This window comes from Oncorhynchus clarkii, chromosome 7 (assembly GCF_045791955.1).
Source record: "Oncorhynchus clarkii lewisi isolate Uvic-CL-2024 chromosome 7, UVic_Ocla_1.0, whole genome shotgun sequence".
NCBI classification, from domain to species: domain Eukaryota; kingdom Metazoa; phylum Chordata; class Actinopteri; order Salmoniformes; family Salmonidae; genus Oncorhynchus; species Oncorhynchus clarkii.
In genome coordinates, this window is record NC_092153.1 from 52799172 (window position 1) to 52824785 (window position 25614).

The 25614-nt window shown below is 41.0% G+C and overlaps 2 pseudogenes; both read left to right on the forward strand.

The window, feature by feature from the left end:
• Positions 1-1860: 1860 nt before the first annotated feature.
• On the forward strand, positions 1861-3229 carry LOC139414309 (transcription factor HES-5-like; annotated as a pseudogene).
• Positions 3230-24737: 21508 nt separating this feature from the next.
• LOC139412612 (transcription factor HES-5-like) lies at positions 24738-25502 on the forward strand (annotated as a pseudogene).
• The last annotated feature ends 112 nt before the right edge of the window (positions 25503-25614 follow it).

Genomic DNA, 25614 nt, shown 5'->3' on the forward strand with positions numbered 1-25614 from the left:
TACCCTCATCCTAGTCAGGTGGGCAGGCAGAGTAAGTATCCTTCTTTGTCTGGGACTTGACTCAACTGCATAGCTAATGTGATGAGTAATAAGACACACTTCTGTTCTTCCATTGAAAGCAAAGCAGTCAATGGAGAGAGTGTGGGAAACCCAGGAAAACTCATTCACAGAGCCTCTTTGGGACAATAGACTCAGACCCCTACAGGGAGGGGGGGGGGGGGGGGGGGGGTCAAGGGATAGGGAGAGGAATTTTGATTGTTATATTTCAGAATCCTAGGCCTATGTTTAGTAAATGTTCACATAATATCCAAAACCAAATTGTATATAAAGTGTCTGGTGAAAATCATACATTTCATAGTCTTATTTTGAAATGTATTGTTACAGTCCTTATACTAATGCTGATGAAATAAGGCCAATAATAACTTGCTGTATGGTTAACCCTTCAGGATTTTTTATTAAACTTGTTGCTTATTGTATAGGCTACCGAGACTATATCAATTAGTGAAAATATTGATATTTACCATCATCTAAATTGACAAATATCTAAGAAACAAACTTAACCCCAGGGGCTTGATGGGAACTGCTTGTGTAGAGACAATGCCATTTAACAAGGCATACTAAACGGTGATTTGCCTATTTGGTTCCATCATTTTTTTTTACCCTAGTCCTATCTTTCTGGAAGGAAATCTTATTATTTTATGTCATTTGTAATAACATGAAATGTTTCATTTAAAATATAGCTATTGTCTAGGACAAAGAGAATCATTATCAGCTTAAATATCATTTAGAAAACAGATTGAATTGCAGACATTGACTTGGACTAACTTGGATACACGGTCTGTACCTCTAAGAGTATGTGTTGAATCAGCCAGTGCAGGAGTTTCCCTCCAGAATCCAGATGGTCTGTGGTGTCAGAATCTGTCTATCATATAACACAGATCCAATAGCCATCACTAATGGTCCACTGAGCACCTTTTGTAGTGCATTGATCACAGCACACAGGACTTAGTGTGGGAAACTCAGATCAGCTCTCTACTCACACTGACCACCAGGCTTAAGCCAGAGAACACATCTGCTACCTCTGGACTTCCAAAACCCCGAAGTGTATTTCCTCCACTCTGAATTATAGGAACAGTATTGCAACATTTCTCTCAAAAAGTTATGAGAAATTATGAATGAGAAATGATGAAGTCATTCCAATATCGATCTACATTTTGATCATATTGCTATTTTCTCTGTCTTCTATAAGAATTCATCCCATTATGCTAATTATGCTACTTCATTGTAATGAACAAAACATCTAGCATGAATAATTATGAATGAATCTCAGACGTGTACAAACCTTTTACAGATAAAGCAAACACGCAAACAAGCTAAAATACTGAATTTGCACAGAATTTGCAGAAATCGATTTTTCTATTCAGAATTACAAATAAAGAGGTCATATTCATAATGCAGTCACCAAATACAATACAGAAGGCTACGAATCTTCCAATAAAATGTATAAGAAAGCAGTGTAAGTTTTAATGCAGAAGGTATGTGTCAGTCCCACACGTGTAAGTTTTAATGCAGAAGGTATGTGTCAGTCCCGCACGTGTAAGTTTTGATGATGAGCGTGTGTACTGTCTGTGTCATTGATCCATTAGGCAGGAAATCTGGGGGTCACCACTTTCCCAGATTCACACAGCGCTCTGAGTCACTCTCCATCACCCCCCACCCCTCCACCTGTTCCCCTGAGACGTGACCATTGTCCCCAGCATTAAGAACCCAAGCTCCCCCATTGGCTACAGACTGTGAGAAACTCCAACAATCCCAAGACCCACACATTCATATGCAGATTTGGGACTATATATAGGAGAGATGAAACCAGTAGAGATCAGATTCACTTTCTACACAGAGACCTCTACAGCACAGAGATCAAGCCATGGCGCCTACAATCACTTCAGCTATGATCTACTCTAAGGAGCACCTGACTCTGACAAACAAGGTAAATTGAAATTACATCTTGCTTTATGATTCGGTTCTTGATAATAGTTGTCATCTTTTTATCAGACCTCTGATATATTTTAGAACAATGTTATGAATGACTCTCCTTATTTTTTTTGCAGATTAGAAAGCCAGTCGTGGAGAAGTTACGCAGAGATCGTATCAACAGCAGCATTGAGCAGCTCAAGTCTCTCCTGGGTCCAGAGATCCTCAACCAGCAGTCTGACTCCAAGCTGGAGAAAGCAGACATCCTGGAGATGACAGTTTGCTTGCTGAGACGACAGAAACAGTACCAGCCAGTGAGCTCATCCTCATGCTCAGCACCTGTCAATCAGGGTTACTCCAGATGTGTCCAAGAGATTGTACACTTCCTGTCCACAGATGAGGTGAAGACACCATCTCAGAGAAAATTGCTGAGCCACTTGCTGCTGGACTTTCAGAGCCTGCAACCATTCTCTGATAAGAACAGAAGGGAGAGTGACCTGCCTCAGCTGAGCTCCCCAGCCCAGCACAGCAAAGAGAAGGGTCCAGTTAACAGCGCCCTCTGGAGGCCCTGGTAGAGTCCTACAGACTGGAGCTCCACTCTCAGACAAGCACAATGGACCATGTTGGTCTAATAATAATGTTATGGATTTTAGACAGTAATGAGAATAGGAAGAGATCTTCTTCCTCACATGCTCAAGCAGGACATTTCCTACTCCACATTACTGATGATTTCATCCTAATTTTCTGCATTTGCAGGAGTTTATACTATAAGTTTTAGTTTTAATGAAAAGGACATTTGACAATGTCAGTATTTTAATGATCCTCTCTTGATTACAAGAGCATCAATTGAATCTTCTGTTTTTATTTTCGTTTCACGAATAAGATTCTATTTCATTTTTATAAAGTGAATATATTTTGTATTTTTTCCTGTGGAAAAATAATAATTTATGATATGGTGTTCACTGTCTTCCTAGTGGAAAGACTAGTGAAAAAATGTAATTCTTATTTGCCCTGTTTTGATATTGATATTAAAACATGCAAACAGCATCGTATGTCATAATTCAAAAAAATTATATCTGCATTTAAGTCAGAATAAGTTACTTCCTCTCGATTGTGAGAGGAGCTAAAACATATGTAAGTAATTGTTTGTGTCACTATGTGAGTTTATCAGTATCACTCGCATTCCGAGAAGTTATTGTCAAGCTTGAAAACATGTTTTCAAAATGAATGTATATCTTCAAATCAAGTTGATGCGAATAAAAACAATCATCGAAAACAATTCTTATGTTTGTTTGATTAATTACACTCCATTGAAATTTAAAATGTCTAAATCTTTTTTTACATTTTTTTAAATGTCCCCCCCTGATGTACAGTACGTACTTACCTGCACATTAGCAGTGCAGGAAATACACACATTCATATGCTGCCTATTTCTTGTGACTACAAGCGAAAATATACAGTAATATAAATTATTCCGAAAACAAATTATTTATCATGAGAGGGCAGTGGTGATTTTAGCATGTAAATCTTGGTGGGGCAAACTCCCCACTTTTTTTTAGATGCATGCCAGCAAAGCCACTACACAACACAATACAACAGTAAACAATACATTAATTTCACTTTTACCGTGACCAGTGGGGATTTTAGAACGTAAATCTTGTTGGGGCAAACTCTAATAAGTATTTTGTATGCATGCCAACAAAGTCACTACACAACACTAAACAATACATAAATTGCACTATAACGGGGCCCACATGAAGCTGTCCCAAAAGTAGAGCTTTCTTTTCAGCACCATGGAGTGAATCCTTACAACTGCTACACCTGGCTATCAAGCAGAGCCTTGTCTGTGAAACAGTTCATTCAGTCTCTTTACTGCCTTTTAAAAAACATAGCTGATATGGCTGACTTGCTTAAACAAATGTGATTTCTACTGACAATTGAGATGTACAAACTATGGCATAAGGGGACTATGAGAGGATAAGAGGCAATCTGTCATTTTGGTTAAGACATTAATGAGCGAGCAAGGATGGACGTAGTCAACATAACTATTTGTTCAGCACTTTTGAAATATACAGAAACAGAATTCAGAACATGGGCCGTTCTTACAAAATTATCCCTATACACCAAGTCAGAACAATAAAGGGGTTGTATAAACAGACAATGAAAGCTCTTACAATATTTGCTGATTACATTTCTCTAAAACAGGCTATAGGCTACATGTCTCCACCAAGTCAGAACAGTAGGCTAAGTAATGAGAGGGAAAGGGACCAACTTATTAGGGTGAGGCACATGGGCTATTAACAGTTTACTACACAACCAGTGGTGACCCGTCATTCAGGGCAGGTGGGGCAGAGTTTTAAGTCCCACATTTTTGGCACGTCACATATCAATTCGCAAACAACGTAAAAAAATAAAATAACCATTGAGTTAATAAAGCTGCATACAAACATGGTCTCTTTTTTGTTACAGTATACATATCTCCCTGGCATATTACATAATTTATGCTACAGGATACAATACATTTTTGGACTCACCTTGTCTGGGTTTGCGCCCCCCCTTGGGTTGTGCCGTGGGCTATACTCGGCCTTGTCTCAGGATGGTAAGTTGATGGTTGAAGATATCCCTCTAGTGGTATGGGGGCTGTGCTTTGGCAAAGTGGGTGGGGTTATATCTTTCCTGTTTGGCCCTGTCCAGGGATATCATCAGATGGGGCCACAGTGTCTCCTGACCCCTCCTGTCTCAGCCTCCAGTATTTATGCTGCAGTAGTTTATGTGTCGGGGGGCTAGGGTCAGTTTGTTATATCTGGAGTACTTCTCCTGTCTTATCCGGTGTCCTGTGTGAATTTAAGTATGCTATCTCTAATTCTCTCTTTCTCTCTTTCTTTCTCTCTCTCAGAGGACCTGAGCCCTAGGACCATGCCTCAGGACTACCTGGCATGATGACTACTTGCTGTCCCCAGTCCACCTGGCTGTGCTGCTGCTCCAGTTTCAACTGTTCTGCCTGGGGCTATGGAATCCTGACCTGTTCACCGGACGTGCTACCTGTACCAGACCTGCTGTTTTCAAATCTCTAGAGGCAGCAGGAGTGGTAGAGATACTCTTAATGATCGGCTATGAAAAGCCAACTGACATTTACTCCTGAGGTGCTGACTTGCTGCACCCTCGACAACTACTGTGATTATTAATATTTTACCATGCTGGTCATTTATGAACATTTGAACATCTTGGTCATGTTCTGTTATAATCTCCACCCGGCACAGCCAGAAGAGGACTGGCCACCCCTCATAGCCTGGTTCCTCTCTAGGTTTCTTCCTAGGTTCTGGCCTTTCTAGGGAGTTTTCCTAGCCACCGTGCTTCTACACCTGCATTGCTTGCTGTTTGGGGTTTTAGGCTGGGTTTCTGTACAGCACTTTGAGATATCAGCTGAAGGGCTATATAAATACATCTGATTTCATTTGATTTTGATTTGTTGTGCTGTAATCACTTGAACAGGAAGGTGGCACGGCGGTCCTTGTGGGAAAAGTTTGTCATCAAACTTTTTAATTAAAGTCTGGCGTTCTCTGGATTTATGGTGCTTTCAAGACAAACAGGAACTCCGAAAACAAACAAGGTCAAATCATGACGTCAGTGATCTTCAGATTAGAGCTCTAGAAAGGGGCCCCAGTTACCGACTTGGAATTCCGAGTTGGATGAAAACACATTTTCCCAGTCGGAGCTCATTTTATTCTGAGTTCCCAGTTGTCTTGAACTCACTGAAGTCTGGGATTTCCCAGTTCCGAGTTTCCAGTTGTTTTGAATGCGTCAGAAGTCATGCTGAATTGACAGCATGGCCAATGTATTCACCCTTTTCTGGTCCATAGTGTTGAATGTTTATCCTTTTAAGCTTGGAAAAGAGACCCTAAAACCCAGATTTGGACCACACACCCTCTCCACTGAATAGGAGGCAAGTGATTGCATTGCAACGCTTGCGGTTAGCCACTGATTCCTTCCAACGCACTTATTAGTGAATTTGCGATTTCCAACTTGTTGTGTTTATGTCTAATGGTATCTACCGATACATTTTATCTATAATTTCTCTTCATATTACAAGGATGGAAAGGATTTGCCAGTAGATTGTTGACGTGATTCACGATGATGACTCCTTGTCTAAATTGCTAGCTAAGATTTTGAAAGTATGATGTTGACCTGATCAGTCTTATCAAAGCTATGGTAGATTTTACGTCATTTTATCTGTGGCCAATGTCCTTGAGCCTTCTTGGATGGGCACTTCTAATATAATTCTATGGCAGCACCCAATGGGCTTGAATTTTCAAGCTCTCTCTGTAGATTTTACAGTGTCCCCATGAGTGACAGAACACTGAGCCAATCACGGCGCAACTAGAGGACATGACCAGCCCCATTACTAACCCCTACACAAAAAATAAATAAAATAACAATAATAATAATTGGCCCCACCTGCCTTGAATGAGGGGTCGCCACTGTGAGAGAGCAATAAACAATAACAATAGTACTGCTGCACACTCCAAGAAACGTTCAAATCTTACCTTTCTGGTAAAACATTTTTTATAAATTGCTGAAGTGTATTCACTTTTGAGGATACAAGCTCAAGTACACAGTACAAATATGATCAAAGTATGAAAATATGAAATATTTTATATGACGTATTTCCTATTCAACACAATTGAATGAACAAGTCTTGAAATGACTTATACGCTTTCTAAATTTAATCAAGTATAAGTATAATCAAATTATAAAATGACTACCTATAAGATTTCACATCCTATGTCAAGCAGGCTCAGAAATATACCACTGTGTTGGTGTGGGAACCAGGGCTATCGCTTAATGCATGCCATTTCAATCTACGGTGTCCACGGATGGTCCATTTCTAAGTGAAAATTTTGATTTCTAAGCAAAAATATAGGTTGGAACCAGTCCTAGAACCACGTAGGTCCCCTAAACAGGGGACTTCAGATCTAAGAGGTTTTTACTGTCAATGTGCTTGTCAGTAGTTGTAATTAATAATGTAATGTAGTAGTAATTAATATAATTAATTTGTAATGAATTTGTAAATTCTGTTAGTTATTACTCCTAATTACTGTTATCTAGTCAAGGAAAAGTCACGCCCAAATAGGCTTTTTCCTACAGGTGGTTTACTGCAATGCCCTAACTGATGCACATAATACAGGTCATGTCAAAAGACTCAACGGTCCTATTCCCTGTCTACCCTTCTCTCCCCTTTCACCCCACCTCATGGATTTAAAAGGAATGAACTAGAGTAAGAAATATGATGGATCACCAGTGCCATGCATTTAAATCCATGAGAGCAAGTGCACACTTGGCGGGAAATGGCAAGTCCTTTATGTGAAGTACCATAGTGATGCTTTGGACTTTTTTGCAGTATACACATTTTGAGGAAGTACGTTAAAATAATCAGACGATGTCTTTCTCCTGAGTTTCTATAGGCTGGTAAATGAAGCCAGTAAAATTCAGTATTAATTTTCAGACAAAAATCCCAGATATGAGGAATAGACAAAAAAAAGGGGATTTTGTTTGCAGTTTTATTAGCTTACAAAAATAAACAACAATATTAACAAGAATATAAATCCCCTTTGGGTTCTTACAATAAAATAAACATTGACTTTATGTATCATGCACAACAATGCACTGTTCCTTTACAAAAAGAAAGGTATGCGTGTGGATTTACTTTCCAACTTGAATCAAGGCATTATTTCTCCTTGAAACAATGTATTTGGTTCATAATTTCACAGAAAGAATGAAGCAGTGCAACTCTGCTTATATCAATGCACACAATTCATTTCAAATGAATCTGCAGCTTTAAATGTCATGTAAAACGATCTCTGACAGTCTGGTCCAAATAAGACAACCAACCAATCACCATGGTGGGAACAGACGTAGAAATGGCACATATAATCTGAGCAGAATTTGCACATAAACAGTATATTGTGCTCTGCTTGCCTTCAGGTCAGTTCATTCCCTTTCCACAGGTTTGTATCTCACAGTGCAGTGATCATTTTGTCTCAGACCCTAGTCTAAGCCCAGTATGTGACCTCTGACCTATAACCTCCACATCCATGCGTCTATCTCAATTCATTGTTCAAAGCAGTGGTACAATGTCCTCCTCTGGAGCAGGAAAAAGGCACAGCATGTCCCTGGAACATTTGGAATAGCCGGTGGGTGACCCCAAGGCCTTCTTCGGAGTGAAAAAGGACATTGTCTTCTCCAAATTAGGAGATGTAGGAATCCCGTTCTGGAGGTGTCCTCCAATGACTATCTTCAGTTTCTCCACACCACTGCTGCATTTCCTCTCAAACAGAGAGAGTTTACACCTAAAAACAACACAAGACAATCATGGACACCTATTCTCTCTCACACACAGTTTCAATTCATTTTAATATCTTATTAAAATATTTCAGTGTAATTTAACCTGGTCTTACCTAATGTGCTGATCTTTCACGTTCATGCTGTCCTGAAGAGCGATGTCCACGTAGGCTGGCATTTTTAGATATTGGTCTTGAGTTTGAAGCTCGTCAAAAAAGTAGAGAAGTTGGTCATGGTAGGTCTTGCTCTAGCATTTGTGTTGTGGTAGCTCCTCTGCTGTGCTGCGTTGCTGCTGGTCTTGGGTCAGCTGATGCTTAGAGAGTCTTCGTTAGTGAATTCTGCATCTCCACTTTCTATTTATTTATATGCCTCCTCCTACGCTGTCATACCCTCTGCAGCCAATCAGAGGGCTCGGATGGTGGGACAATAGTCAGTGGGAATAATAGCGGATTCCACACAGGACAGGTGAGATGTTGTTCTTGATGCCATACGGCAAAGAGGTCGGCCACTTTAGTCCGTGGGAACGTGTCTTTGCCCATGTGTACTCAGAAAAATCACGTTCCAGTGTCAAGTTCCCATGTCAGAAATCATCAGAATTAGAATATGGCACATATGCTAGGATCACAAGTCTCTGTGCTCATTGCAACACATATACGCATCACAGAAAACACAACAACACAAGTCTTTATTTATAATATGACCATTTTATAGTAGGAATATGATAAAGACAGTGATGAGAACCTAGTTGCATGGATTTCCTGTCTTTAGATTGATAGCCAACCATCAGCAAAACATTGGACTATTAACTGGCCATCGCATGGCCAGTTTAGTCCAATATTTTGCCATGTGAAAGTTTTGACCACGTAAATAGGATAAATTATTCCCATATCCTAAGGTGTCAATTATATCAGATTTGAACATTTACAGTATATGATATGTTGAAATAAAAATATATCAAAAAGTTTGTTTGCTTACCTTTTGAAGGAAAAAAGTTTTGGAAACGGGTGTTTGTACAAATTGAAACTGATTTGTTTGTTTTTGAAAGAGTGTCTTTCTGAAGTGAGTTATAGCTGAACCAGATGGTTTGCCCTGTAAGCCATTCTGTGTCCCTGCGTGGGAACAGGCAGTAGGTCTTTGTGATAGCAGACACACTTATATTGTGTGTCAGGGCTCAGCAGACTGCGTGCAGAAGTGTGGGAAGCCGTGTATCTCTGTGGCTCCCAGCTCCAGAGAGAAGAGGGCGTGTGACTGGGGCACACTCATCTTTGTGCAGGGAGCCAGCTGTGCTGTGAAGCTCAGAGGAGGGAAGTGTGCTGCCTGAGGCATCTGGGAAACCTTATTGTCCTCCGAAGCTCACCCATTGGCTACAGACTGAGAGAAACCAACAAGCGCAAGACTCAGACATTCATATGCAGATTTGGGACAATATATAGGAGAGATGAAGCCAGTGGAGATCAGATTCACTTTCTACACAGAGACCTCTACAACACAGAGATCCAGCCATGGAGCCTACAATCACTTCAGCTATAATCTACTCTAAGGACCACCTGAATCTGACCAATAAAGTAAATTGAAGATTCAAATTCATGGAAATGAATTACATTATAATGATTGTTTGTATCAATAATGCCATATTCCCAAATAAGGTTATTAATGACTCTTCTCTTCTTGCAGCTAAGAAAATCAGTGGTGGAAAAGATACGCAGAGATCGTATCAACAACACCATTGAGCAGCTCAAGTCTCTCCTGGGTCCAGAGATCCTCAACGAGCAGTCTGACTCCAAGCTGGAGAAAGCAGGCATTCTGAAAATGAAATTTTGCTTCCTGAGATGACAGAAACAACAGCAACAGTACCAGCCAGTGAGCTCCTCATCCTGCTCAGCATGAGCCAATTAGGGTTACTCCTTCTCTGTGTCTCAGAGAAGACTGCTGAGTCACTTCCAGATACTAAGAACAGAAGGGAGAGTGACCTGCCTCAGATGATCTTTTAGCCCAGACAAACACAATGGACCATGTTGGTCTTAGATTATTGTCATGGAGAGTAATGCGAATAGGAAGATATCTTCTTCTTCATCTCCTGCTCATGTAGATTTGTTTAAGTATAGCTGTAATTGAGACTTTTAAATTCAGTTGTACTGAACAAGTTGAATTTTTTTTTCGAAAGAAATGATCCAATTGATGAGCACTACATTTTTGTAGTATTTTTTAAGCGTGTTGATTACAATGATCAACAATAACTTGAATGGCCCTCCATGAGGACTTTTATCCCAAAATGGGTGTTATATCACCAATCTGCTTGTGAATGTTAATGCCTTATATTTTTTAAGGGGAACGTATGAGAGAAAAAAAGAACATATTTGCTTTGTTACCAATACATTTGTGTAGTGAAATGATCATATTGACGTTATATTGCACATCTTCTGTTAAAAAAACATGTATACTAGTCCTGTATTACCGGACCGATAAAGTCGTCTGTAGCTCGGGAAAAATAAATAAATCAGCGCCCACCCTTCAAACAGCTATCTGTATCAGTTATTTATTTGATATTGATCAACTTGAGCTACAGCATCTCTGTTCCTCCATGACACATTTTTACCCAGACTGGGTGTTATACAGTACCTGTTATCATCAATCTGTGATTAGCGATATTTGATCTGTTTTAAGATCAGACTTTGTGTGGACACTTTTTGTGTGAAAAAGTGGCTCACATGATTTGAATAATGGGCACATTGCAAATGGTGAAAACTTCACGCTCATTGTAAAACCTGTTGTTTATTTTGAACAATATGTTGTATTTTATACAGTCTGTAACTGTATATCCTATGTCTTGGAGAGTTGTCCAAGTTCTTGATGTTTTAATCACTTTATTTCTATTGAAATATTTACCTTATATTAAGGTCTTTAATGATATGAATCATTGAGTCAATCTGAATAAATACACAAATCATTCGATTAAATCTTGTTTGGTTTGATGGCAACCTTCCATCGCAGTTACATTACTGATTCATGATATTCCACATGTAGAAAAAATAAAGCCTACTATTACCCATTACTGTAAACAAGGATATTGAATTCATTAGAATGCAACACTGAATCCATATTAATTTGTGCCTCTCTGGGTGCTTCATTCTAAGACTACCACGTAAGATTAAAGTTAGACATTTCTATCCACACATAATTACATTTTTTCCCTTTATTTAACCAGGAAAGACATGACAAGACATTGCATTAATTGTTTCAGTTGGCATGTGAAAGTGACTATAAAGAGATAATTAATCATAAATATTCCCCAGGAGGCATGAATGTGATTTATTTTTACTGATACGCATATATTACATAAATGTATTTTCAGTGTATCAGAATGTATAGCAATTCCATTTCAGTGAGTTTAGTTTGGTCAGCAGTAATTTCAGGTGTTGGACCAAAACTGCTACTGTCATCTTAGTGCTCTAAAAGTTTAGGGCAGCTGTGCCCTCAAAACTCAATAGCTAATGAGATGTGCAATAAGACACACTTCTATTGTTCCTCCATTGAAAGTAGTGAATGGAGAGAGTGTGGGAAACTGAGGAAAACTCACTCACAGAGCCCATTAGGGACAACAGACTCAGCCCTCTACCCTGGACTGTCAGAGGTTAGAGGGGGGTCTGGCTCTCTATTGGGGAAATCAATGGATCTATTTCTTATTAACAAATAAATGTTGAGCACTTGGTTCATGGAGGTAGGACTTTGCAAATGTTTTGAAAATAAAAATAAAAACATCATATTTGAAACATTTGAAGGCATCCATTATGTATTTTTGCGGCAGAAATGTGCCCTTCTCCATGAACCCACTTACAAATCAAATCAAATTGTATTTGTCATATACGCTAAATACAAATACAACCTTACAGTGAAATGCTTACTTACAAGCCCTTAACCAACAATGCAGTTTTAAGAAAAATACACCCAAAAAAAGAAACCAAAGTAACAAATAATTAAAGAGCAGCAGTAAAATAACAATAGCGAGGCTATATAAAGGTGGTACCGGTACAGAGTCAATGTGCGGGGCACCGGTTATTGGAGGTAATTGAGGTAATATGTATATGTATGTAGAGTTCTTAAAGTGACTATGCAAAGATAATAACAGAGAGTAGCAGCAGCGTAAAAGGGGGGGTAATGCAAATAGTCTGGTTAGCCATTTGATTAGATGTTTAGGAGTCTTATGGCTTAGGGGTAGAAGCTGTTTAGAAGCCTCTTGGACCTAGACTTGCCCTACCGGTACCGCTTGCCGTGCAGTAGCAGAGAGAACAGTCTATGACAAGGGTGGCTGGAGTCTTTAACAATTTTGAGGACCTTCCTCTGACAACGCCTGGTATAGAGGTCCTGGATGGCAGGAAGCTTGGCCCCAGTGATGTACTGGGCCGTACGTATTACCCTCTGTAGTGCCTTGCGGTCATTAAGGCCTATCTACATAACCAGTGGCATAATGCATTTAAACACATTTTCTAAATGGTTTATATGTGGGGCATGGTTAAAAATATGGAATTTGTTTGTGTACACAAACACACATCCAACTTTAATTGATACTCTGTAACAGTGAGTCTTTATCTATTTCTTAAGAACAATATTTCACTAATGAGCTTTGCCACCAGGGACTTAAAACTTCTTAAAGATCGGCATTCCGTCAACGAGACAGTTGTGAATTATGCAGCGCATTGTGTCTAGATCGCAGATTTTAGAGAAACAACAAATGTCGGTACATATAAGTGTCTTATGTCGGCTGAAGCTTAAATTCTTGTTAATATAACTGCACTGTCCAATTTACAGTAGCTATTACTGCGAAACAATGCCATTCTATTGTTTGAGGAGAGCTCCTAACAACAAAACACTTTTTTCTTCACGATAGGTTTGATAAATTCACCTCTGAAGGTGAAATGTGTCCTTACATTCTGAAATCTTTCTCTGATTCATCATCCAAAGGGTCCCAGAGATAACATGAAGTGGCGTTTTGTTAGATAAACTCCTTTATATCCTAAAAAGATCCATATAGCATGCACAATCATTTTTGTATTTCGACTCACTCGTTCAATTTGCAAAGAAAGGAATCTGTGAAAATCTCACCCTAAACAATGTTTCAAATCCAATTTAATCAAATCAGAGTTTATTTGTCAAGTGCGCTGAATACAACAGGAATTCACCTTACAGTGAATGTCACGATTTCCGCCGAAGTTGGTTCCTCTCCTTGTTCGGGCAGCATTCGGCGGTCGGCGTCGCCGGTCTTCTAGCCATCATTGATCCATTTTTCATTTTCCATTTGTTTTGTCTTGTCTTCCCACACACCTGGTTTCAATTCCATTATTACATGTTGTGTATTTAACCCTCTGTTCCCCCCATGTCCTAGTCCGGAATTGTTTATTGTAAGTGCTTGTGCACATTATGTCTGGTGTGTGACGGGTTTTGTACCCATTGTATTGATTGTTCTGTTTACGGTGACTTTTATTATTAAACTTAAATTTGCTCTCCTGCGCCTGACTTCTCTGCCGGCAGTGTAATGTTCTGGGTGTAGTGGGTGCGAAGTCAGGCGCAGGAAGCAGAGAGTTCAGGGGAGTGCTATTTAATGCACTATAGGCGAACATAAGCCACCCCACGAAACACAGGGCGCACACAAACCAAATGCCCCAAACACGGGGACTTAAACAGTCCAGCAAAACCCCATAAAATGGGAAACACGCAAACCTCATTTGTGCACACAAGTCACACAAAACAATCCCGCACAAAGAGCAGGCGGGCCTCCTGGTAATTATAGCCCGACTAATCAGCCTAAACACAACACAGGTGAAACCAGTCAACAGAAAGGGGGAAAAGGATCAGTGGCAGCTAGTAGGCCGGTGACGACGACCTCCGAGCGCCACCCAAACAGGAAGGGGAGAGAGTCTGACAGCCAGTACGAACCCCTTACAGTGAAATGCTTACTTACAGGCTCTAATAGTGCAAAAAAAGGTGTTAGGTGAACAATAGGTAAGTAAAGAAATAAAACAACAGTAAAAAGACAGGCTATATACAGTAGCGAGGTTACATACAGACACCGGTCAGTCAGTCTGATTGAGGTAGTATGTACCTGAAGATATGGTTAAAGTGACTATGCATATATGATAAACAGGGAGTAGCAGTATCGTAAAAGAGGGGTTGGCAGGTGGTGGGTGGTGGGTGGTGGGACACAAAGCAGATAGCCCGGTTAGCCAATGTGCGGTAGCACTGGTTGGTCGGCCCAATTGAGGTAGTATGTACATTAATGTATAGTTAAAGTGACTATGCATATATGATAAACAGACAGCAGCAGCAGCGTAAAAAGAGGTGTTGGGGGGGGGGGGGGGGGGGGCAATGCAAATAGTCCGGGTAGCCATTTGATTACCTGTTTAGGAGTCTTATAAAAACTGTTGAGAAGCTTTTTGTCCTAGACTTGGCACTCTGGTACCGCTTGCCATGCCGTAGTAGAGAGAACAGTCTATGACTGGGGTGGCTGGGGTCTTTGACAATTATTAGGGCCTTCCTCTGACACCACCTGGTGTAGAGGTCCTGGATGGCAGGCAGCTTAGCCCCAGTGATGTACTGGGCCGTACGCACTACCCTCTGTAGTACCTTGCCGTCAGAGGCCGAGCAATTGCTGTACCAGGCAGTGATGCAACCAGTGATGCTCTCGATGTTGCAGCTGTAGAACCTTTTGAGGATCTCAGGACACATGCCAAATCTTTTTAGTTTCCTGAGGGGGAATAGGCTTTGTCGTGCCCTCTTCATGACTGTCTTGGTGTGTTTGGGCCATTCTAGTTTGTTGTTGATGTGGACACCAAGGAACTTGAAGCTCTCAACCTGCTCCACTACAGCCTGGTCGATGAGAATGGGGGTGCTCGGTCCTCCTTTTCCTGTAGTCCACAATCATCGCCTTAGTCTTGGTAACGTTGAGGGATAGGTTGTTATTCTGACACCACCCGGCCAGGTCTCTGACCTCCTCCCTATGGGCTGTCTCGTGTTTGTCGGTGATCAGGCCGACCACTGTTGTGTCATCAGCAAACTTAATGATGGTGTTGGAGTCGTGCCTGGCCATGCAGTCGCGGGTGAACAGGGAGTACAGGAGGGGACTGAGCACGCACCCCTGGGGAGTTCCAGTGTTGAGGATCAGCGTGGCAGATCTGTTGCTACCTACCCTCACCACCTGGGGGCGGCCCGTCAGGGAGTCCAGGATCCAGCTGCAGAGGGATGTGTTTAGTCACAGGATCCTTAGCTTAGTGATGAGCTTTGAGGGTACTATGGTGTTGAACCCTGAGCTGTAGTCAATGAATAGCATTCTCACATAAGTGTTCCTTTTGTCCAGGTGGGAAAGGGCAGTGTGGAGTGCAATAGAGATTGCATCATCTGTGGATCTGTTTCGGCGGTTGCAAATTGGAGTGGGTCCTAGGGTTTCTGGGATAATGGTGTTGACGTGAGCCATGACCAACCTTTCAAAGCACTTCATGGCTACGGATGTGAGTGCTACGGTTCTATAGTGATTTAGGCAGGTTGCCTTTGTGTTCTTGGGCACAGGGACTATGGTGGTCTGCTTGAAACATGTTGGTATTAGAGACTCAATCAGGGACATGTTGAAAATGTCAGTGAAGACACCTGCCAGTTGGTCAGCACATGCCCGGAGCACACGTCCTGGTAATCCGTCTGGCCCCGCAGCCTTGTGTATGTTGACCTGTTTTAAGGTCTTACTCGCGTTGTCTATGGAGAGCGTGATCACACAGTCGTCTGGAACAGCTGATGTTGCCTGTAATCCATGGCTTCTGGTTGGGGTATGTACGTACAGTCACTGTGGGGACAACATCATCGATGCACTTATTGATAAAGCCAGGGACTGATGTGGTTTAGACCTCAATGCCATCGGAAGAGTCCCGGAACATGTTCCAGTTTGTGATAGCAAAACAGTCCTGTAGTTTAGCATCTGCTTCATCTGGCCACTTTTTTTTTAGACTGAGTCACTGGTGCTTCCTGCTTTAATTTTTGCTTTTAAGCAGGAATCAGGAGGATAGAGTTGTGGTCGTATTTACCAAATGGAGGGCGAGGGAGAGCTTTGTACGCGTCTCTGTGTGTGGAGTGCAGGTGATCTAGAATTGTTTTCCCTCTGGTTGCACATGTTAACATGTTGATATAAATTTGCCCATGTTGATAGAAGTTTCCCTGCATTAAAGTCTCCGGCCACTAGGAGCGCCGCCTCTGGGTGAGTGGTTTCCTGTTTGCATATTTCCTTATACAGCTGACTGAGTGCGGTCTTAGTGCCAACATCTGTCTGTGGTGGTAAATAAACAGCCACGAAAAGTATAGCTGAAAACTCTCTAGGCAAGTAGTGTGGTCTGCAATTTATCACAATATACTCTACTTCAGGCGAGCAAAATCTAGAGACATCCTTAGATTTCGTGCACCCACTGTTGTTTACAAATATGCACAGACCGCCCCACCCCCCGTCTTACCAGAGTGTGCTGTTCTATCTTGCCGGTGCAGAGTGTATCCCGGTAGCTGAATATCCATGTAGTCACTCAGGCACGATTCCGTGAAACATGGGATATTACAGTTTTTGATGTCCCGTTGGTAGGATATTCGTGATCGTACCTCGTCTAATTTATTGTCCAATGATTGCACATTGGCGAGTAGTATTGACGGTAACGGTAGCTTTCCCACTCGCCTTCTCCAGGTCCTGGCAAGGTCTTCTGTACCTGCGTCGCTTCCTCTTGCAAATAACGGGGATGTTGGCTCTGTGGGGTGTTTGGAGAATTTCCTCTGCGTTCTTCTTGTTGTAGAAAAAATCTTTGTCTAATCCGAGATGAGTGATCGCTGTCCTGATATCCAGAAGCAATTTTTTGCCATACGGTTGTAGAAACATTATGTATAAAATAAGTTACAAATAACGCAAAAAACCCCCACATAATAGCACAATTGGTTAGGCGCCCGTAAAACTGCTGCCATTTCTTCTGGCGTAATTCAGCGAGTCAAATCACATTCGTATGTATTCCTCAGAGATCCTAGAAGGTAACAAGATTTCACTATTTCATTAGGGGTGTAGTATATCCTATAGGACACCATATTTGGTCAGAGAGCGACGCCTTAATGGCACGCCGGGCGGCCATCACTTGAACGACTGTATCTTTGTCAAATAAGCACCAATCGGGGTCAAACTAAGCTAGTTAGATAGCCAATGAGCTGGGCTTTATGGGAGTATCCGGAAACCATGTATATGTCGTACAATATAGCTACTAACCTTGTACGACAGTATGCCTTTGTACGACAGGATATTCAGAGTTATGAAGTTATCAATAATGGTTGTTTTGCAAATGTTGAACTTATAATATGGCTACTAATACTTGGAAAGCTAAATCAAAGTCCAAGTATACAGATTTGACGATATTCTTGCAGAAAAATGGAATAAAAATGTGAATGTCTTCTTCACGATTTGCCCAAATGTACCTGGGAACTTCACACTTAAAGTCTTGTTGTTCACTCATTTTTCACGTTATCCATCTGAAACTTTGCACATACACTGCTTCCATCTTGTGGACACTATCAGAATTACAACCAGAGTGACGGCAATAACTATGGCCTTTCTCTTGCATTTCAAAGGTGGCAGAAAAAGACTGCTTGGTTTTTTCTTTGTATTTTCTTCTACCAGATCTATTGTGTTATATTCTCCTACATTCTCCTACAGAATTCACATTTCCACAAACTTCAAAGTGTTTCCTTTCAAATGGTACCAAGAATATACATATCTTTGCTTCAGGGCCTGAGCTACAGGCAATTTGATTTGGGTATGTCATTTAGGCGAAAATTTTAAAAATAAAAAAGGGGGCTTTTAATGAGCTGCTTGTTTAGAGATTCATTAACATTTAACAAGGCACACTTCTGTTGTTTAATAGAAGCTCTCTCAATGGGCAGAGTGTGGGAAAGCTCTGTGAAGCAGTCATAGTTTAGTTTTGTCAGTCCCACCAGCACCTGTGAGTCTCAACGGGGAAAAGGCACACTTTATGAGGGTAATAAAAGAAAGATTAAATAAAGGGATCTCAGGTTTACCAAAGTTATGAAAGCCATTTTCAGTTTTAAACAATCTTTATTAGTAAATGTGTGTAGCCCACATATTTGTGTAGACAGAAGTAAAGCACTCAAAATCCCAAGGGAATTTAAAATATTTTGTCATTAAACAAAAAGTAAAAATGTAAGGTTTTGTTCAAAAGTAAACACAATCATGTGCTCTTTTGATTGGCTAGCAATCCCTTTCTAAAAGTGTGATTGTCTGTGAAGTCAAGTTCTGTCTATAGTACAACACAGACCTAATTGCCGTCACAAATGGTTCACTGAGCGGATTTTGTAGTGCATTGATCACAGGACTCAGTGTGGGAAAAACAACTAGCTCTCTCAAGAGAGAGGACACAATCTGCTGCATCTGGACTCCCAAAACAGAGAGAGCATTCCATGCAAAACACATGACATCCTACTTTGCCCGATTATTGTCTAATTGTACTGAAATCACAAGGAATTACCAAATGGATATACTGTTTATAAATAAAGTAAAACAATTCAAGTCATTCATCGTATCAGATTAACAGAGCTTAAAACAGAGCTTAAAAGTGCTTAAATGTGACCAAACTGCACGGTATCAAGGAAATAGCAGACTGTTCTTCAAAATGCAACAATCTAAAGGATTTGGGTAACATCAAGAGTTTTAATGTAGAGGATCTGCGTCGATCTCACATGTAAATTGTGATGATGAGTGTGTGCTCTGTCAGTGTCATTGATCCCAACATCAGGCAGCAGATCTGGGGGTCACCACTTTCCCAGAGTCACACAGCACTCTGTGAGTCACTCTCCATCACCCACCACCCCTCCACCTGTTCCACTGAGACGTGACCATTGTCCCCCAGCAATAAGAACACTGCGCATATGGCAGCTCCACATTCCTTATTGTCCTCCCAAGCTCACCCATTGGCTACAGACTGTGAGAAACTCCAACAAGCCCAAGACACACACTTTCATATGCAGATTTGGGACTATATATAGGAAAGGTGAAGCCAGTAGAAATCAGATCACTTTCTACACAGAGACCTCTACAGCACAGAGATCCAGCCATGGCACCTACAATCACTTCAGAAATGATCCACTCTAAGGAGCACCTGAGTCTGACCAATAAGGTAAATTGAAGATTCAAATTCAAGGACATTTGTTTACTTTGATGGATGGTTTATTTGTTTCAATAATGCCATATCAGAATAAGGTTATTAATGACTCTCCTCTTCTCTTCTTGCAGCTAAGAAAGCCAGTGGTGGAGAAGTTATTCAGACATCGACATCAAGAATCAGAGATGACAGTTTGCTTCCTGAGATGACAGAAACAGTACCAGCCAGTGAGCTCATCCTCATGCTAAGCACCTGTCAATCAGGGTTACTCCAGGTGTGTCCAAGAGATTGTGCACTTCCTGTCCAAGGATGAGGTGAAGACACCATCTCAGAGAAGACAGCTGAGCCACTTCCAGAGCCTCCAGCCATCCTTTGATAAGAACAGGAGAGAGAGTGACCTGCCTCAGCTGAGCTCACCAGTCCAGCACAGCATCGGTAAAGAGAATAATCCCGTCAACAGCGCCCTCTGGAGGCCCTGGTAGAGTCCTGAAGAAGCTGCACTCAGACAAACTTGATGGACCATGTTGGTCTAAAGTTAATGTCATGGATGAGAATAGATCTTCTTTACCTTCTGTTTATGTAGGAGTTTTTACAAGTCTTTCTGTGATTGAGACTTTTCAGTTTAATCGCATTTCTGAAATCATAACCTTTATGTTTTGTGAAACGTGTTAGTTATGTTGATCGTGTGTTCATTCAAAATCAACAATAACCTGAATGATCTTTCATAAGGACTTTTGACCCACAATGTGTAGTTTATCATACCTTTTTTTGTGATTGTCTATGACTCATCTGTTTAAAGGTCAAAACGTTTAAGAGAAAACAACTGTTTGTTTTTTTGTTACCGCTACATTTGTGTAGTGATATGGTCATGTTGACGTTATATTGAGCATCTTCTGTGAAGCAGTTATCTGTTTGATATTGATCAACCTAAGCTAGAGCATCACTGAGAAAACTGTTCCCTCTCATTGTAAGACCTCTTGTTTATTTTCAAAATACATTAACTGTGTATCCTATACTCTGTTAAAGTATCTTATGTCTGGAGATTTATTGTTGTGATGTTTAATCACTTTATTTCTATTGAAATATTTACCTTAAATTAAGGTTTTCAACGACGAGACTCATTGAGCTACTCAATAAATACACAAATTATGAAATGATATCTTGTTGTTTGTTACTCTATTCTTCTCTTGACAACCTTCCATCACAGTTATATTACTGATTTATCAAATTCCACATAGAGCTACGAGCTAGACCATATGGAGCTGAATCAAACAAAGCCTACTATGAGTTTAGATTCTACAGAATTATCTTGAAAGAATAACACACTAAATATATATCGTTCACCTCTTTGTGCTTTGTTCAACATTTTCAGAGTACGATAAATAATTTTTTAGTCACACATTGTAACTTCACATGAATTGGTTTGATATAGTCCGAAAATACGAATGAAACGTTCAGGCTGTTTATTTGACATATAATATCACTAAAGTGTGATGTAGTTTGAAAGAGATAATTGATCATATGAGTTCCCAGAAGCATGGCTGTGTTGTTTTTACTGAAACATCTGTTTTACATAAATGTATTTTTAGTATATCAGAATGTATTGCAATTTAATTTAGTTTGTTCATCAGTGACTCCAGGTGTTGGAAGAAAACCTCTGCTGTCATCTTAGTGGTTTAAAAATGTACGGCTGCGGGGCTGCATAATGTGATGTGTAATAAGACACACTTCTATTGTTCCTCCATTGAAAGCAGTGAACGGGTGAGAGCGTGGGAAATCCAGGAAAACTCACTCACAGAGCCCCTTTGGGGCAATAGATTCAGACCTCTAACCTGGACTGTCAGAGGTTAGAGCGAGGGTCTGGGTCTCAATGGGGAAATCTAGGGATCTATTGCTAATGAGCCTATAAATGTTCTGTATTTTGTGTCTTGCAGGAAGAAAACTGATAAAATATAAACATGATCAAAATAAAGGTTGAAGACATCATATTTTGATAATTAGCTTTGTTGCGCCACATTTGGGCAGTACTTCTTCTTCTTCAAGATCAATGCAATTAGTCCAGTATTTACAGTGCATTCTGAAAGTATTCAGACCCCTTCCCTTTTTCCACATTTTGTTACGTTACAGCCATATTCTAAAATTCTACACACAATACCCCATAATGACAAAGTGAAAACAGGTTTTCAGAAATGTTTGCTAATTTATAAAACCTTAAAAACAGAAATACCTTATTTAAATAAGTATTCAGACTCTTTGCAATGAGACTTGAAATTGAGCTCAGGTGCATCCTGTTTCCATTGATCATCCTTAAGATGTCTCCACAACTTGATTGGAGTCCACCTGTGGTAAATTCAATAGATTGGACATGATTTGGAAAAGCACACCCCTGTTCTTATAAGTTCCCACAGTTGACAGTGCATGTCAGAGCAAAAGCCAAGTCGTGTCAAAAACCAAGTCAGCTCCGGGACAGAATTGTTTTGAGGTACAGATCTGAGAAAGGGTACCAAAAAATGGCTGCAGCATTGAAGGTCCCTAAGAGCACAGTGGCCTCCATCATTCTTAAATGGAAGAAGTTTGGAAGAAGACTCGTCCTGGAGCTGGCCACCCGGCCCAACTGAGCAATCGGGGAAGAAGGGCCTTGGTCAGGGAAGTGACCAAGAACCCAATGGTCACTCTGACAGAGCTCCAGACTGAGCTCTGTGGAGATGGAAGAACCTTCCAGAAGGACAACAATTTCTCCAGCACTCCACCAATCAGGCCTTTATGGTAAAGTGACCAGACGGAAGCCACTCCTCAGTAAAAGGCACATGACAGCCAACTTGGAGTTTGCCAAGAGGCACCTAAAGACTCTCAGACCATGAGAAACAAGATTCTCTGGTCTGATGAAACCAAGATTGAACATTTTGGCCCGAATGCCAATGTGTCACGTCTGGAGGATTCCGGGCACCATTCCTACGGTGAAGCATGGTGGTGGCAGCATCATGCTGTGGGGATGTTTTTCAGCGGCAGGGACAGGGAGACTAGTCAGGATCGAGGGTAAGATGAATGAAGCAAAGTACAGGGAGATTCTTGATGAAAACTTGCTCCAGACCGACCGCTCAAACTGGGGCAGGTTCACCTTCCAACATGACAACAAACATTAGCGAACAGCCAAGACGACGCAGGAGTGGCTTCGGCACAAGTCGCTGAATGTCCTTGAGTGGCCCAGCCAGAGCCCGGACTTGAACCCGATCGAACATCTCTGGAGAGACCTGAAAATAGTTTTGCAGCAACGCTCCCCATCCAACCTGACAGAGCTTGAGAGGATCTGCAGAGAAGAATGGGAGAAATTCCCCAAATACTGGTGTGCCAAGCTTGTAGCGTCATACCCAAGAAGACTCATTGCTGTAATCGCTGCCAAAGGTGCTTCAAAAAAGTACTGAGTAAATGGTCTGAACACTTATACAAATGTGATATTTCCGCAATTTGTTTTTTGTTGACATTTGCACAAATGATAAAAATGTGTTTTTGTTTGTCATTATGGGGTATCGTGTGTATATTGATGAGGAAAAGAAACCATTTAATCCATTTTAGAATAAGCCTGTAACGAAATAAAATGTGAAAAAAGTCAAGAGGTCTGAATACTTTTCCGAATGCACTATATACTGTTTGTATGTTGGGTATAGTTAAAACACACTATTTGTTTGTGTACACAAGCACACAGGTTTGCATTGATTATCTGTAACAGTGTATCTTTATCAGTTTTTGAAATAAAAATATTTCAGTAATGGGCTTTACCTGCAGTGGCTTTATGGGAACTGCCTGTGTAGAGATGAATTAGCATATAACAAGACACACTTCAATTGTTTAGGAAAAGCTCTCTTAATGGGCAGAGTGTGGGAAAGCTCTGAAGAGCAGAGTCTCTGTTTAGCCTCACCAGTACCACCTGTGAGCCTCAATGGGGAATAGGCACACTTGTATTGTTCAGTGGATAGAATGGGTGGGAGGGTGTATTTGGGGTTATTTATTACTCTTGATAACTTTATTATGATAACTTTCAATGCCATTTGTATTATGCATTATATTCCTATTTTCTGTATAATTGTTGTAATGATGTTTCTATAACAGTGTATCAGCATCTTGTGAGTTCAGGACCTGAATCAGCCAGTCCTGGTTTTTCCCTCCAGAATCCAGATGGTTGGTGATGTCAGGCTCTTTCTTTAGACAACACAGAGCCAATGGCCGTCACTACTAGTCCACTGAGCAGCTTTAGTAGTGCATTCATCACAGCACACAGGACTCAGTGTGGGAAACTCAGATCCGCTCTCTACTCACACTAGCCAATAGCCCCAAGACAGAGGACACATCTGCTACCTCTGAACTCTCAACACTGAAGGAGAATTCCCTCCATTCTCCGAATAGAGAAGTAGTGAAGGTGTGTAGATACAAAACTCTTTCTCTTCAAGAAGAACATCAATAATCAATCACTTCAATACTCATCAATTAGACTCCACTTAAATGTGCACGTTTTTCATAGTTTGTTATGCATTTCATGTCGTATTGATCATACTGAGTGCAATAATTGGGAGGTTTTGTAATTGACACACATTTCTAAAAGGAATGAAGCCAATTTAGAGAAGGAGCCTAAGAAAGTACAATAAATAACCATCATCAGCCAGTCAACTGTGATCCAAACAGGATCTTAATAGCAGCCCTACCTTGAAATTAAACTCTTGGAGAGCACAACATATTCATATCAGCAGAATCAAAGAGGTCAAACCCATCTTCTAGTGCTTAAATGTGACTGAACCTGTACTGTATCAAAAATAATGGTATTCAACAACAAACCCAACAATCAAAAGGACCTGTGTAGCACCAAAAGTTTGAATGTAGAGGATCTGTGTAAATTGTGATGATGAGTGTGTGTTCTGTCAGTGTCATTGATCCCAACATCAGGCAGCAGATCTGGGGGTCACCACTTTCCCAGAGTCACACAGCGCTCTGTTAGTCACTCTTCATCACCCCCACCCCTCCACCTGTTCCCCTGAGATGTGACCATTGTCCCCCAGAAATAAGAACACTGAGCATGTGGCAGCTCCACATTTCTTATTGTCCTCCCAAGTTCACCCATTGGCTACAGACTGTGAGAAACTCCAACAAGCCCAAGACACACACATTCATATGCAGATTTGGGACTATATATAGGAGAGATGAAGCCAGTAGAGATCAGATTCACTTTCTACACAGAGGCATCTACAGCACAGAGATCAAGCCATGGCACCTACAATCACTTCAGCCATGATCTATTAAGGAGCACCTGACAATGACCGATAAGGTAAATTAAAGATTTAAATTCAAGGAAATTAAATCAATTGTAATGGTTTATTTGTTTCAATAATGTCATATTTCAGAATAGGTTATTCATTATTATCCTCTTCTTGCAGCTAAGAAAGACTGAAAGACAGTGGAGAAGTTACGCAGAGATCGTATAAACAGCAGCATTGAGCAGCTCAAGTCTCTCCTGGGTCCAGAGACCCTTAACCAGCAGTCTGACTACAAGCTGGAGAACGCAGACATCCTGGAGATGACAGTTTGCTTCCTGAGACAACAACAACAGTACCAGCCAGTGAGCTCCTCCTCATGTTAATTACTCCAGGTCACAGGAAGTTGGTGGCACCTTAATTGGGGAGGACGGGCTTGTGGTAATGGCTGGAGCGGAATAGGTGGAATGGTATCAAACTCTTGGTTTCTATGTGTTTGATGCCATTCCATTAGCGCCGTTCCAGCCATTATTATGAGCCGTCCTCCCCTCAACAGCCTCCACTGCTCCAAGTGTGTCCAGGTGATTGTGAACTTCCTGTCCAAGGATGAGGTGAAGACACATTCCAGAGAAGACTGTTGAGCCACTTCAAGATACTTCAGCCATCCTCTGATAAGAACAGAAGGGAGAGTGACCTGTCTCAGCTGAGTCCCCCACCCCAGCACAGCATCAGCAAAGAGAAGAGTTCAGTCAACAGCGCCCTCTGGAGGCCCTGTTAAAGTCCTACAGACCGGAGCTCCACACAAACAAACAAAATGGACCATGTTGGTCTAAGATTAATGTTGTGGACAGTAATGAGAATAGGAATATATATTCCTCATCTTCTTCTTA